A 16233-nucleotide genomic window follows, 5' to 3' on the forward strand; every position below is an offset into this window, starting at 1 on the left:
CTGTCCATGGACTTCCGTCCGATCGCCACCAGAGGTCACTCATCCATCATATTGACTCTCTCACTACACAGACTGTTACACGTCACCACGGACTACATTTCCCATCATCCATTGCACTGATTGCACACAGCTGTAACCAATCACACACACACTATATTACACTCACTCAGATCGTTCTCAAACTGCCGAGTATTGTTTAGCGCATATCACTCTTCTAGCGATAGCTGCATTACGGGGCCATTCCTAGTTCCCAGTCCTAGTTACCAGTTCTAGTTCTAGTTCTAGTCTTAGTCTAGCCACCTCGTGTTGCCTTGTTATCCGTTTCCTGACCTTCTGCCTGTGTTTCTTGGATTAACCCTTTGTCTTGCTGTTTCGGACTGTGTTCTCACCTCGCCTGGACTATTGCTCGTGTTATTGGATTACCCCTCTTGTCAAGCCCTCTGGATACTGTTCGCCGATCGAAGACCCACGCTAGCCCTAGGAATATTCTTTGTCTTGCCTGTGATATACCTGTGTTATCTGACCCTTGCCTGTTTATTGACCACGCCTTTGTAAATAAAGCCTTGCACATGGATCCACGTGTCTCACGTCTCGTTCGCCCCGTAACAGCTACATGGACACGCAGCATTGTCAATGTAACATTCGGTCAGTCAGTCCTTTGCCAAAAGAGTTCCAAATGCTTAAGACCAAAGTATACTTCATTTGTGTACACGTACGCTAGTGTATACGTATAGTTGAACACATAGCAATTCAAAGTATACTCCATTTGATAGTGTGTGCGAATGCAGGCGGACGATACATGCGCTCTAGAAAGCTTTATCTTTGTCCAGCATGACCGATAAAAATGTCTTTGTACTCTTTTAAACTAAATTTGCATCTCTCTCATAACCCCCCTCACAAGTGCTCGTCAATGTGGGCGTCTGTTGTTGTTGTTCCATCTCTTTAGCTTTGTTTTCTACTGTGAAACAACGACCCGGGCCAGTGCTGCCCCCTTGTGGAACAACTGATTAGTGCAAATCCATGTGCAACCTGAGGGTACAAAGTACGCATCCCTGATAGCACACGTACATCACGGAGACATCTATTTGATGTCTGCATTTACATCTGCAAGACATATTTTTAGAGTGTTTGCTCATCTGCAATACGTCTACAGGATGTTTCCTATCAGATGTCATATAGACGTTTAGAAGATGTCTTTAAGATATTTATGAATGTATGTAAAACTGACATCTTAAAGACGTCTATCAGATGTTTGTACACAGCAGATGCTTTCCAGATTACGCGATCTTTAACAGACATCTTGCAGACGTACATGTGCTATCTGGGATGGTTACAAAAATTTGATGGTGTGCGTACAATACGCGCATACTATTTTGGTGATGAAATTTGGGTCATGCACACTACACGGATCCTTGCGCACACGTAAAAACTGAAGTATAATTTTGGCCTTTACACGAGACAGTAATGCTCTACACCCTTTAAGAACTCATTTCAAGGGCTCTGCCTTTCAAAGGGAGTAGATCATAGGGATACTCACTTCCTTTTCCACTTCCACCAGTTGTGTTGCATCGCTTCCATTCATAAATCCTCTCCCGTGGACTCATGGGATAGTAAAGTATCCATCAGAATCACCCTTCAGAATCTCACCGAAAGTAGTGGGTGCTTTTCGCCTACTGTTGTTTGAATACTATGAATTTGGACAAGCTACTCTTTTGGCATACTGTTCTTTCGCGTACTATATAGTAAGGAAGTAATTGATTTCTGATGCAGCGACTGTCTTAATGAATGAGTCGTTCAATCAACCAATTGATTCAAACAGCCGATTCATTCAGAAATGAAGCAAGTGGCTGTCTTTCTGAATGGCTACCTGAATCATTGGCTTACTTCATTCATTCAAACCGTGGATTAATTCAGTAACGAAACACCATCATGTGTTGCTTGGAAGTGCGCAACATTTCTACTGTGGCTTTGTTTGGAACTATTTTTGTTGGCAAAATTGAGCAAAAACAGACTGTGTCTAAAACTTAACACAATATTAACTTCTTGTTTATAGAACTGTAATATAAAAACAATATCACATTACACTTGTGCAGATATTAGGGAAAAACAGCACTTTTGCTCATGTGATATTGCTACACTATATCATATGATGTAAATATAAGACATATCTTGAGTTTTAGGGGCATATAACTGCATTCTCATAGGCTACATCACACAGTCAATCATCCTGCATCATGTTCATTAGCACCTGCATGCAATGTAAGATGACAGATGCACAGGGGCATTAAATGCGCTATTAATTTTATCACATTATTTTTTCCATAATTACCGGGTAATTATAACAAAATAACATGTTAAGTTGACAGCCCTAGTATAACTATGCTAAATTAAATGAAAAACCCCTCAAAACTGTGAAGCCAAAGCCACCTACTATTTACAATCATGTTCATAATTATATCAATATATTGTAAATAATACTGAATTCTACTTGTATACAATCCAGTATATATTGTATACAATATATACACGCTGATGTGGCATATTTCCTCAAAACAAAGCTAGATGACAGGTGTATCATTGACTCGGCTTCACAGGCAGAAATGTGGGTCAACACTAGGGCTGGGTATCGAGTTCGATACTTTTTAGCCACTGACCGAATTGCCTCGATACTATCGAGTATCGAAAAATTTATTTTCGTTCGGTACCAAATTTCGATACCTAAGGGTTTAATCTGGTCAACGTCAGTGAGCCAGTAAATGTGCAGCATGCTTGCATCGGTATCGTATCGAAAATTTTGGAACTATACCCAGCCCTAGTCAACACAATCAAGCTTTTCAGGTTAGCAGAGACTGAAAACCAAGTCCAGATTAATGATGGTTGAAGGCTGTTCTAAGCAAAGTTTGTATCATATTATAAATATCTAATCAGCCAATCACAGGGCAGCAACTCCATGCATTTAGCCATGTAGACATTTTCAAGACGATCTGCTATAGTTTGAACCAAACATAAGAATGGGGCAGAAAGGTGATTTCAGGCCGCATTTATACTGCAGTTCTTGATGCCCAATTCCAATTTGTTGACTATGTTCGATTTTTTTTCTGATGGCCAGCTTACATCTTCTTTTAAAAGTGTCCCATATCTGATATCAGCACATGCACAATATACACTTGGTAAAACAACCCTGTCAGGGAATAGGCTGGATTCAGGTGCGGGTTCAGCAGAGGCTTTATTGTACAGAGATATATCACCACGGGCAATGAGCGCCTCTGCGGACAGTTCGTGTGAGCGTGGAATCTCCCACCACTAAAACTCCCTGTTGCACGAGAGCAGGACGAAGCGGATCCGATCCCGCTGAAGATCCAGGGTAGATTTACTGACAGGTTGCCAGGTCTGAGAAACAAAATCAGTCCAGCTGCAATTCAAAACTAGCCAAAACGTGGTTTTCCACAGTTTTCCCAGGAGGGATCGCTTTAACCTAGACTAAAAAACAACCCCAGGCAACAGTGTAAAGTAGGCCCAATTCAGAAGGAAAACCCCACACTTGGAAACACTGCTGGTACTGACCTGAAAAAGCATCCATTTGAGTTGACATAATTTGCCACCGTCGCTTTTTCAACGACGTACGAAGAGACAGCAAGGAACAGGTGATCAGACCCGAGACCCGACAAACCCAGGGTAGATGTACTGACAGGTTGCCAGGTCTGAGAAACAAAATCAGTCCAGCTGCAATTCAAAACTAGCCAAAACGTGGTTTTCCACAGTTTTCCCAGGAGGGATCGCTTTAACCTAGACTAAAAAACAACCCCAGGCAACAGTGTAAAGTAGGCCCAATTCAGAAGGAAAACCCCACACTTGGAAACACTGCTGGTACTGACCTGAAAAAGCATCCATTTGAGTTGACATAATTTGCCACCGTCGCTTTTTCAACGACGTACGACACACATTGACGGAGGAATATCCAATCTATCCACTAAAGCAAATGCACGTATTCAATTCATCAGATTTATTTCCACATGTGAATGAGGCCTGATACCGATCTGAGAATTTGGCTTACACATTCATGGGTCATATCTGACCTGTGCCTCATGGGAAGAAAAAAATCGGAATTGACCCTTCGCAGGGAGTTTGATTGACATCCGATCTGACCAATCATAACACCGAATCTGCCATTTTGTCTGACAAACAAACCAGGCAAGAGAGTAGATTAATGTTGGTGGACTTGAACTTAAAAAAATGTTGTGTATTTACGTCTTTCCGTGGTTGAAACAAGATACCTTCTGATGTTCATTCATGTTTATTTATGCTATAACTAGTAAAGTGCTATAACTAGTAAAGCGGTAGAGATGATCAGTTCTCGTGCTGCTACAGCAATCTGTCACACAACACATTAAAGAGCCACAAAACGGTATTTGTTTGAATTTCTTAAAAAAACAAAGACAAAATTTGAAATATTTGTTTCATACCAAAAGTAACCTGCTCTGTCTTGTCTGATGCCATTGTCAGTGTCCTATTAGCTCCGTGATGTATTTTTCACTGCGTGAGAACATGATGTGTGGCGTGAGAGTGCCATGGCTTGTTGGACATAGCAACAGCAACTAAGTGGGGTGGGTCTTTGCTAAGGGTCAATTGGGTCACTTGAACCATGCTCACCAAAATTGAATAGAATATTGGTTGCCTGGTCTGATGAGTGATGATTTCTGCTGCAACATTCGGATGGCAGGGTCAGAATTTAGTGGAAACAACATGAAAGCATGGATCCTCGTATCCTGACGTTTGAGCTTGGGGGGGGGGTTGTTGGTGTCTGGGAGCTCCGTGGGATGATGGAACGTCATCCCGATCCGGAATAGCGTCGCGAGGGTTTTCCCCTCGAGGGAGCTGGCGAGGGCGAGCGGCACAAACGCCCTCGCGAAGACGATGGGGTCTGGGCTCGCCTGAGCCACTGTGAGGAACATCAAACGCTCCTCCATATCGGGACGTGGAGGAGCGCACGGAAAAAAAGGAAAAACAAAAACTTACAAAAACCGGAAATCCAACACGGGGAAGGGATGCCGCTTACAGTTCGGTTCGGATGTTCTTTCACGGGTGCACACACACGAAGGACGAGGAGACGCTGGAGAATACTTTACACGGTCTTTATTTACAGGAACTAAGGGAGACGAACACAGGAAGACCTTTACAGGAAGACGTATATCATCCGACCGAGCACTAGGGACTGGGAACACTTCACCAAAATTGAATAGAATATTGGTTGCCTGGTCTGATGAGTGATGATTTCTGCTGCAACATTCGGATGGCAGGGTCAGAATTTAGTGGAAACAACATGAAAGCATGGATCCTCGTATCCTGACGTTTGAGCTTGGGGGGGGGCCAAACCGAGCCGGTTGATTTGGTCATTCGTACTTATAAACACATTTTAGGTTTATAAGTTAGGTGAATCTACAAATTCACACTCACATTCACATAGAGCAGCAGCAAGCGCGTGAGGTTGTCAGGTAACCAGATATATTGCACGCGAATTACGGCTGCGCTTCTATTTTGCCACACTAAACTTAGCAATAAACACGTTGAAAATGCACAATAAACATGTCTGTCAAAACGATCTCAAAGGAGGCTTGAGTGAATTACTCAACCACTGTTTTTAAAATAGACATTTGTTGGGCTTGATTCAAGTTAATGCACAATGGCAGGCGCACACTTTCTATTTAGTCTTACTGAATAGACGATAAACAGTTTATATTCTAAAATCTATTTATAGGTTGTGTTCTGTGTAAATTAAATAACATTTGGATGTAAATGGTCGGCATAAAAGTGGAACACTGAGCCGCTTAAACGACTGCGTCCTGTCGATCACCTTTATCTGATTGTCCAGGTCCGAAGTCATCAAGCACGCCATTGATATCTTCATCTGAGTTTTTCATTGTCTCCAGATTTCTCTGCAGTTCATGTACGTTGTTAAAAAAGTGGAATATCATTTTATGCACCACAACAGGCAAACATTATAAGTCTATTATCCACCAAAATGCAGAATCGTCACGCGACAATTCTTACGCAAATAAGATTGAGGGAGACGTTAAGTTTGTTTTGATTTATTAATTTACTTACAATAATAATTGAAAATGTATTAACTTTTACATGTATTATTGACAACATTATATGCATATTTACTTCGTAGAAAAATCTTTATAAATAAATAAATATTTAGTAAAATCCTTAAATTGCTATGGCCCACAAGCTACGCCCATGAGTATTGTCCATCCAAAAGGGGGTCCAACCCGGTACTAGCAAGGTGTACCTAATAAAGTGGCCGGTAAGTGTATTTACATATACTAATATTTTGGTGTACTGCTTTTCGTATACTACTGTATATAGTAGAGCAGAAAGCATCTTCGGATGCAGCATAAGTGTGATACCAAAACTAAAGTTAGGATTCACCCACCTATTTCCATGAATTACCGGTTCCATGAAAGGCCCTGTATCAGTTCCTCTTAAAGCAGCAGTTGAACTGTTAATACCTATTATCACAGAGAAGAGCTGCAGTTTAATTGCCACCAAGAAGCATCGTTTATTTGGGCCTTCATACACCAAACTCTATATTAGTCAAACCCTCAGCAGTACTGCGCTGGAAAGGAAAATAAGATATTGCCTGAATGACTTTCTTACTGTGACAAGCCACAATCAGTCCAAAATAGACAAAGTGATGGGATGGAGAACCTTTAATGTGCACAACATCTTTGGCTCATGACCTTGTAATAAATCTCTGTCTCTCAAGTCAATCCAGCGTCTCTGAAGAAAAGGTTACAGACTTTGCAGCAACACTGTTGTGGGTCAGATCAGAGGCTAATGTGGTGTGACTGTCTGTCTCTATCTGTCGGTTTTCATGTTATATAATATTTCAATTCAGAAAGAGGAAGAATGAGCCACAGAGGTCGTGAATGACCGGCAGACGGACACTGAGTCCATCCATATCCATCCTTTTCTTTGTTTTTAAATAATCCTATAAATGTCAGGGGAGGTCTGGGGCTCTTCAGATGCCCTATTAATAATCATTAGGAGTCCAGCGTCAGCAGATGGGACCCCACTTTGGTGTGTAATGCAATGTAAATTTCCATTCAGAAGTCAATCAGATACATGCCTAAAGGTGTGACACATGACCATCAACCTACACATACTCAACAAAATTTCATTTAATCCACACTTTTAGTGTGACAATAACTATAGTATTTTGGCAGAAGCTGTAGGTACCATGCTACTGTATATATGATGGTAGCTAATATGCATGTTATATTTTTGTTATATTTTATTTATGGTTGTAACTAATATGCATGTTGTATTTTTCATTTATTCATGATGGTAGCTAATATATATATATATATATGCGTTTTATTTTTGTTTTATTTTATATATAATGGTAGCTAATATATGTGTTTTATTTTTATTTTATATACAATGTTAGCTAATATGTATGATTTGCTTTTATGTATCATGCTAACTATGCATGTCTTATTTTTGTTTTATTTCATCATGCTAGCTAATATGTATGTATGTATGCCACAGAGACAATCAACCTACACATACTCAACACCGGGTGCTGCTTAGACTAGTCTTACAACTTGCCTTACAAGTCATCTACTTTTTTTTTTCATTAAAGGGGTCATATGATGCAATTTCAATTTTTCCTTTCTCTTTGGAGTGATACAAGCTCTTGGTGCTTAGCAGCATCATATGACCCCTTTAAGACTAACAAATTAATGTAGACTGGTCTAATTTGAATCCGAAAAGTAAGATTGATTACCCCTTGAATAACTGCTAGTTGGTAAAAAGAGTTGTTAACACAGAGTCTTGAAATAGTAACTTTATGTAACCGGCTCCAGGAATAGAGACCTGGTTTATTAGCAAGCAAAGATGCTCATAAAGGTGAAAAGCACAGGATGTTTCACATGGTGTTTATCTCGGGCTGTGCTGACATCACACCTGATGTCGACCTCCTTATCACGAGTCAGCACATGGACTGATTGGACTGTTGACATGGAGGCTCTCAGGCAAACAACATTCAAGGCTGACCCTTATTTACTCTGAGAGACCACATGAGAAAGTTCATCTGCTATCTGTTCCATTCTGTCATGCCCTGCACTGATTACAAAAGGAGAGACGGACAGGTTTTCAGCTCAGTCTGAATCTGTGTAAAGTCTGCCACCTACTGCTTGGCATAAGAAGTGGCACAAAACAGAACGGTTTCACTGATTGGACTGTTGACATGGAGGCTGTCAGGCAAACAACATTCAAGGCTGACCCTTATTTACTCTGAGAGACCACATGAGAAAGTTCATCTGCTATCTGCTCCATTCTGTCATGCCCTGCACTGATTACAAAAGGAGAGACGGACAGGTTTTCAGCTCAGTCTGAATCTGTGTAAAGTCTGCCACCTACTGCTTGGCATAAGAAGTGGCACAAAACAGAACGGTTTCATTTTCCCATTAATATCCAAACATGACACTCTTGTTTTATGTCCGTATGTTCCATAAAAGACTATGAGTGTGACCACCAAACAGTGAGTCTTCAGCACTTATCTGAAAGCACTGCAAGTCCACAAACCCTATTATCAAATGAAATTTGCATTTCAAGTGGGTCCTCGTTCCCTCTGGATGGCATAAAAACAAAACAGGATAAATAACATGGCTTTGTTGCGAATGAAAGTGATAGTTAGGCAGCTATTTGTGGTAAATACACTGAAAAATTCACCATGGTAACAATTTCCACCAAAATACCAACTTAATTTAATTTAATTTAAATCATGCATTACGTTAACTAATATTTGTTTTGTTTTGTTTTATTTTATGTATTAAGGTAGATAATAAGTATGTTTTTTAGTTTTTTTTATTTTATGTATGGTAGCTAAAGCTTTATATTTGTTGTATTTTATGTATGATTTTAGCTATTAAGTATGTTTTGTTTCATTTAATGCATGATGTTAGCTTATGTGTATGTTTTATTTTTTATTTTATGTATGACGGTAGCTTATATCTACGTTTTATTTTATTTTTGTTTCATGTATGATAGTAGCAAATAGGTATGTTTTATTTTATTTTTATTTTTTGCTAATGTTGTGTATTATGGTAGCTAAAATGTCTGCTTTATTTAATTTTTGTTTTATTTTATGTATTATGATAACTAATATGTATGCTTTTTGTGTGATGGTAGCTAATATATACGTTTTATTTTATTTTTGTTTGTAATGTATGATGTGAGCTTAAACAGTATGTCTGTTTTATTTTATTTCATGTATGATGGTAGCTAATATGTATGTTTTACATTTGTTTTATTTTATGCATTTGAAAATCTCAATTTACCCAAATAACATTTTCTAAAACAAATTAGCTGTGATTGTTGCTCATTAGTCAGCTGCCACATTTAAGACTTTTAACTTTCATCGTGGCTAACAAATGTTCGGAATGTTCCTCCTACTTCCTTAAAACGGCATGTTGTTTGACCAGTTAGATGAAGTGTGAGTAACACGGTAGACAATGAGCCGGTTAATCACAAACCAGTGTGTTTTTACTTGTTGAGTGACAGTGTGACTCATGAAGGCAAACACAATGGACACCGGTCAGAGGTCCCTCTCCCTTACACTCAATTCACTTCAGTTCAGCACATCTGAAGAGACTCCGACTGACACAGCTCTGACTGTGTCAGTCTAGTGCTGACTATTGTGGGTAGTTGTGCGTGTAATGATAAAAGGTTAAAAAGGGTCGAGTCTTTCCCGCATGTCCGCATCAGTTGGTCTGAAGCTCTTCTGCCACATCAGAGCAGCATTTGACCCTGTCACTCATCAATTAACCTCACTCTGTATTTGATGTTGCCACAATGTCATATGCTTAATGCAAACAGCATGTGTGACAGAGCATATTAATTTAAAAAGGATGGATACAAATATTTATACTTCAAAAAAATCAATGGCTTATACAAACAGATGTTACAGCATCTCACTGTCAGGATATCAGTCTGCAATTGGAAATGATTGTACTCAATCTGTAGCTTTTCCCTTTTGTGAAGAATTTGTACATTTAATCTAATCATCACAACAATACTTGAGAAAAATATATAATATAATATAATATAATATATGGCATTTAAAAAATACATAAACCACTTGATTTGATTCCATTTCTACCCCTTTTCTCTCCTTTTATTGTAAACTATTTCTATAATATATCAATAAAATAATCACAAAACATTTTCATGGTTAACTCATTATTGTTAATGAAGTTTTCATTTATAAAATAGATTTTTTTAAAACAACATTGGCTGATTAATCAGTTTTTATAATATAATATAATATAATATAATATAACAGTTGTTATATTATAAAGGCTGTGTGTCCAATCAAAATCTACAATGTTTTTGGCACAAACTTATCCGTCACTTGGAAGAAATTCGCCAAATTAGACAAATACCAACATGACATGCCCTCAACCTCGAAAAATCTGAACAAAACTACTCAAAAGAAGATACGACCCAGTTCTGGACTACATTAATACAGGTTTAGATGCAGATAAACATGGTTTGTGACGACCATACTATGTATTATTGCTTGCTGTGACCATGAAACCAGTGAAATTCAAAAAGGCATTTATGAACCAAACCCTCAAACTATAAAGACAAGCCTGCTGAGTTATTCAAAAGAAGGCATCAGGATCTCAACCTAATTAAGCCTCAAATATTTGTGTGTACTTCACTACAAAGTCACTATACAAAAGCACATAATCGGTCAGATTCTGATGTCATTGTTTTATAACTTCAGTATTTTAGCATATAGGATATAATGACACAGTCAAGTAGAGTACAGACTCTGCCAAACACATCCACCGGTTTCACACTTCGCTACAAAGTCACTATACAAAAGCACATAATCGGTCAGATTCTGATGTCATTGTTTTATAACTTCAGTATTTTAGCATATAGGATATAATGACACAGTCAAGTAGAGTACAGACTCTGCCAAACACATCCACCGGTTTCACAGCATCAGGCATCACTGCAATGAAAAACCACACAACCACCTGATGTGAATCTTTCAAACATTCACTCTGTCCTGAGAGAGTCGCCTTCTTCAAGGAACTGTCATCATCTTCCCATACCACAGTGGCAATCATTCTCACACATTCAATAACTGCAATTCAAATAATATGTCAGTGTAACATCTCTTACCTTACGGCTTCACTGTACAGTACGTTTCTTCGTACTGCCGTTGAGAAGTGCGGGCTACGGATCCGTGTGCGATCCTAAGAAACAATAGGATGTGTTTTTTCCTGGATTACACTTGCATCCTTTGGCGTGCTTTCCCAATGAAACACAAAGTCCACTTGGAGGAAACAGGAAGTTTTCTCGCAGGGCAGGGAAGCCCTCGGCCAATCAGCAGTTTTCAATTCTGTTAACCCGAGGAAGTCTTACTCATTCACACAAGTTATCGAAAGCTGACCTAACTCTGAAGTCATATTTCTGATATGACACACAATGACAATGTTCAAAAACCCAATATCATCCTGTTAAATGAAGCAGTTCAACTAAACAGATGCATTATGAAAGCATTGCTCTCTGGGAGTAAACACACACGTACTCTCTGCAGTCCTCAAACTCACTGTCCCGTCACACATGCTGGGTCACGAACAAGTGTCACACTGACTCATCGATCCTTCGTAGCCCTGACTCAGAATGACACACTCATCACTCCTCCAAACACAGCCGACTGATGAAAAACTACATCCACTTCTGGCACAAAGCGCTTCCTGTTTGGAATGCGAGCATCTCTGCTGCTTCTCTGCTACAAAGACTCAGCCTGAGGGTTGTATCTTGCCATCTCTCTCTCTTTCTCTCTCTCTCTCGATCACGTCACACCCCTCCTGCCGCAGTCCGCCTGCAGTCCAGATCCCCCCCCTCCTCCCTTATCGCTCCCTCTTTCGCTTTTTCTCTCTCTATCTGCCAGTAAATGGACCCGTTGTCTGGGCTCCTGCTCAGCGTGAAATATTAGCTCTCTCCTACAGCAGTAGCTACCTGGGCTATTAGGAGGATGAAGCTATCAGACATGAAGAACAAATTCGGTATGTGGATGAAAGACTCTGATAAAGACTCCTGATGTTGCAAATACGACTGTGTGTGTGTGTGTGTGTGTGTGTGTGAGGGCTATAAAAGCAGTGGCAGAATGATAAGGCTGTAAATAATCCAGGCTTAGTTTATCTGAAGTGTGGGTTTTGAGGTTAAACGCTACTGTTTGGCTTTGACATCACTTTTATGTTATAAATATTGCTATTTTGTTCACACTTTAGTTGACATTAAATACTTTTGGGAAACCGACATGCTACAGACCTCATGCGGGGTGGCGCCATATTTAATTTTTGAGGGGAATGAAAACGAGTCTGTGAGGGACAGAAGTACATGAGCTCAATGGATTGTACTGTTGTTTAACAACATGCCAGTTGTTCAGCTGATAAAACATCCTTACAAAAGACTTCTAGTAGACAAAAACTCCATAAAACATTACTGAGAGTTGTGAAGATTATGTGATAGGACCTTTATACAGTGCATGCCATTGTAAAGACTGTAAGTCTATTCCTCGGACTTGTTTGAATTTGCATGAATCCACATAGAACTGATGAAATGTAAATGTGTGCATTGAATGCACAAATGTAAAATTCAATATGGCTTCTACTGAATAAAGGCCTACTCACAGGAATGATAACACTAGGCGCGTTTCCATTACCCTTCAAATTGCACAAATTGATATTGCAAATTGAAAATATGCCTAATGGAAACGCGCCAATTTCGCAAAAACGCCCATATATCGCAAAAAAGTTTTTACGCTCACATGAGGTGGTTTTTCAGGCAATGCGAAAAAGGAATAATTCGCAAAACTGCAATGGAAACGTTTTTTTCCGCATTTACAGGTCACATGGCGTATGTAAAAAGTAATATGATCATTCTTCAATGTACTATAACCTCCATAGTCTGGCTCTGATACGGCCACCGAAGCTGATTGCGGCCACTCTAGTCAATGCTTGTGTTTATTCCAGCCGCGCCACACACGTTTCTGAAGCGGCTCTCTGTGCTGCTTCTGTAAAGATACACGCATACGCCTCCTTTGAATAAATATAGCCAAAATCCGTTAAAATCCCACCAAAATCCATTGCCATGACTTATCGCGAGAGGCAAAAGATTACATTTTAGTTGCATAACATTGGTTAATGGAAACGCCGTCATTCCGCAATACTTTTTTATCGACATTTATAAAATATCACCAAAGTTTTGCGCAAATCTGTAATGGAAACGCGCCTAATAACTGTTAGCATCCACACCAAGGCACCATATTGCTTTGTTTTTTATATAAGCATGCACTGGAATTATGTCGCCGGGTACTATAAATGCTCAAGCTATTTAAAGTGAGATGGATTCTGATTGGCTGTCAATGTTTTTAGAGTTCATCAGCTCGAAAAAAAAATCATACTAAAAGTGATTCCTACGATATCGTTAATCGTTATAGTTGTGGTGTGAACTCTGCTATTCTTTAACGTTTAAAACGATTTTTAAAAACTACATTTATTGCCTAGGGTGCATAGCGTACAACTAACAGCCTCTTCATTTTGACATACTTAAAATATCCACTTAAATCACTGTAATTTTGCATCGGAATCAAGTAAAAAGGTGCTAAAATAAGATCGGTCTTTTTTAAAGTGGGGAATAACAGTAATTTAGGCCTGTTTGATAGGGACTGGGTGTAAATCCCAGGCAATGCTAACTAGCTGTTAGCGACAGTGGGGATGTTTTAATGAGGACCGCAGGAGGGCTTTGTAAAGACACAGCTGTTCTTGTAAATGGGCATCTTCTCCGTTTCTTTGAGATGTGCGCTGAATAGGATGCAGGAAACACTAATTAAATCAGTGGGTGATGAAGGTTTACAGAGAAATGGGCCGTCATTTCTAGCTGAGACATGGATACTTTATCAACATGCTAACTTGCAGGCTAAAGGTTAGAAAAATACATAATCACAACAATGCTTAACGCTTTGGTAATTGTCCTGCTTAGATTAGAGAGTTTAGCAGAGCGCATTGTAAAACAAGAAAAGAAAAAAAAGAAAGAAAATGTGCTGTTGTTAAGAAAAGTATTTCTACAAGATTTGCTAATTACAGGAATGGTACATCCCAAAATATTTTTTTCTGCTATCAATCTCAGCTGTGTTCATATACATTCATAAATGGTGCATCAACATTTTTGCACCACTTTTGATGTCAATGACGATCGCTCACTGAACCAATAATATCTGATCACATATTTTTTTGTGAATATCATAGTTTCAATTTCATTCTGTTCCTCACACAGAACTTCTGTATAGCTCACAATGGATACGGGACACTTTTATAGTATTTTGTCCATCTCAGGTTCATTGGACAAACGAAAGAAAATTTTGAAAAATTATATTAAGTTGTTTCTTGCATGTTTTGCAACACGTTCAAAGTGAAACATCTAGTGAGAGACACTAAAAGTGCTTTTGGTTTTGTCTAAAACAAATAAACGTGAATCTGGCAACGTTTTACGTATGTATGTATGTATTGTGGCAGTTTGGAAATTAAATGTCTGGTGAGTGGCGCTAAAAGGTAAAGGCTCTATTGCACTTGAAAATACTAAACCCTACTCTAAACCTAAACAAATGTGTTAACAAAAGCAAATATGAGATATAAATTCATTTGCTGAAGTCTTTGAGATCTTTTATCATGACTCATTTCAAGGGACTTGTACCCAAGCAAGCGCTTCACATCACAAGTGCAGTGCTATACCAGGTGCACAACAGAGCAAGTTTACTACAACAGAAAAGCCATACATATGGAGCTGGTTATGCGATGCAAACATCAAAGTGTATTTGTTTACAAATCATGCACTATGATAAAAGTGTTCTGAGATCATAACATAGCGCTGGGCAAGGAACCATGTGAAAATAAGTACTTTGCAAATAATAATCTAACCCTGTAATCATAATTTGTGTGGATTAAAAAGGATTAAAAGTTGTATTTTACTGCCACTAGTGTTCATGTCAGCTGGAAACTGCAATGAATTACATGAATTGGTGCGTTTGTGGAGTTAAGCAAAAATGTAAGTAGGCACACTGAGCCTGCACGAAAATAACTTATATTGCTTAACATACAGTAAGCAAGAAAAACATAGGGGTTTCAAAAAACGTAAAGGTGATTAAAACATTTTGGGTGAACTATTTGTTTAAAGAAACCCCAAAACAGTCCACAAAATGCTGTGATTAACTACTCATTAAGAGTACTCGAGTATTCTAGGCAGGCATGTCATAAAAAGCATTAATTTGCAATATGGGTAGGTGCCGTATGGCAACATGATGCTATCTGTGGTTACGAACCATGTATAGTCTAAACAATATTGTGTTCACCTGAAAATGTATTAATAGCCCCTGAAGAATGTATTAATAATTCTCAGAAACAAGAAAATGGATAAAAGCACAATGGAGTGACAATTGGCCATGATTAATTTTAGATTAAAATATGTTGATGAACTCAAATACATTTAGCTGTGCACAAACACCTACAGGAAAATAATGCACAATAGTAGTTTATAGGGCTGTCAAAAAATAATTCGAATTTCGAACATGCGTCGAATTTAAAATAAAAATCCACATTTGAATGCAAAAACGTTGCATTCGAATTTTAGGTGTGCGTTAAGGAGGCAGCCTTATCAGTGGCGCACAAGATGCGATGACGATGTAAGTGTCGTTGCATTATAATGTTTTTGTTAGCCTATCCAGTTGAAGCCACTAGATGCGGCGCTGCTGCATTGTTAATTACAAATATTGCGGGAAAAGAGAACATCAATGCGGAGAAGATCTTGTTTACGTCAAAACTGAAACCAAGCCATTCACACAGAACGCATATTTATCGCATTTTCTAGAGGGACATCTATCACCGTAAATTAAGTGTGTCTCGCTCTCACTTATAATATTTGTGTAGTTTTCTGAGCACAAACCCATTGAAAATGAAGCTGATTACTGTATGGAATGGAAGGATGCCTGATGGAAGGGTAGTTTGAGATATATGCCATAACCACCACCACAGCTGTTAAATTTATTTGGTCATCTTTATTTCCTACAAATACAAAAGCAACAGTTATTATTTTTCCTGTTGGATTTTAATATTCTTCCAATACTTGGTATTGTGGCCATCTCCTCTT

General features: G+C 38.8%; 1 protein-coding gene across 1 annotated transcript in view; it reads right to left on the minus strand.

The window, feature by feature from the left end:
• LOC107707368 (neuron navigator 1-like) overlaps window positions 1-11366 on the minus strand; it is a 172392-nt gene extending 161026 nt beyond the window's left edge. The window contains exon 1 of the mRNA XM_016511357.1: window positions 11206-11366. The gene's annotated coding sequence lies outside the window, so the exon portion shown is untranslated. The remainder of the gene's footprint in view (window positions 1-11205) is intronic.
• Between the last annotated feature and the right edge of the window lie 4867 nt (window positions 11367-16233).

The sequence above is a fragment of the Sinocyclocheilus rhinocerous genome, unplaced genomic scaffold (genome assembly GCF_001515625.1).
Source record: "Sinocyclocheilus rhinocerous isolate Xijiao unplaced genomic scaffold, SAMN03320098_v1.1 scaffold625, whole genome shotgun sequence".
In the NCBI taxonomy this organism is placed as follows: Eukaryota; Metazoa; Chordata; class Actinopteri; order Cypriniformes; family Cyprinidae; genus Sinocyclocheilus; species Sinocyclocheilus rhinocerous.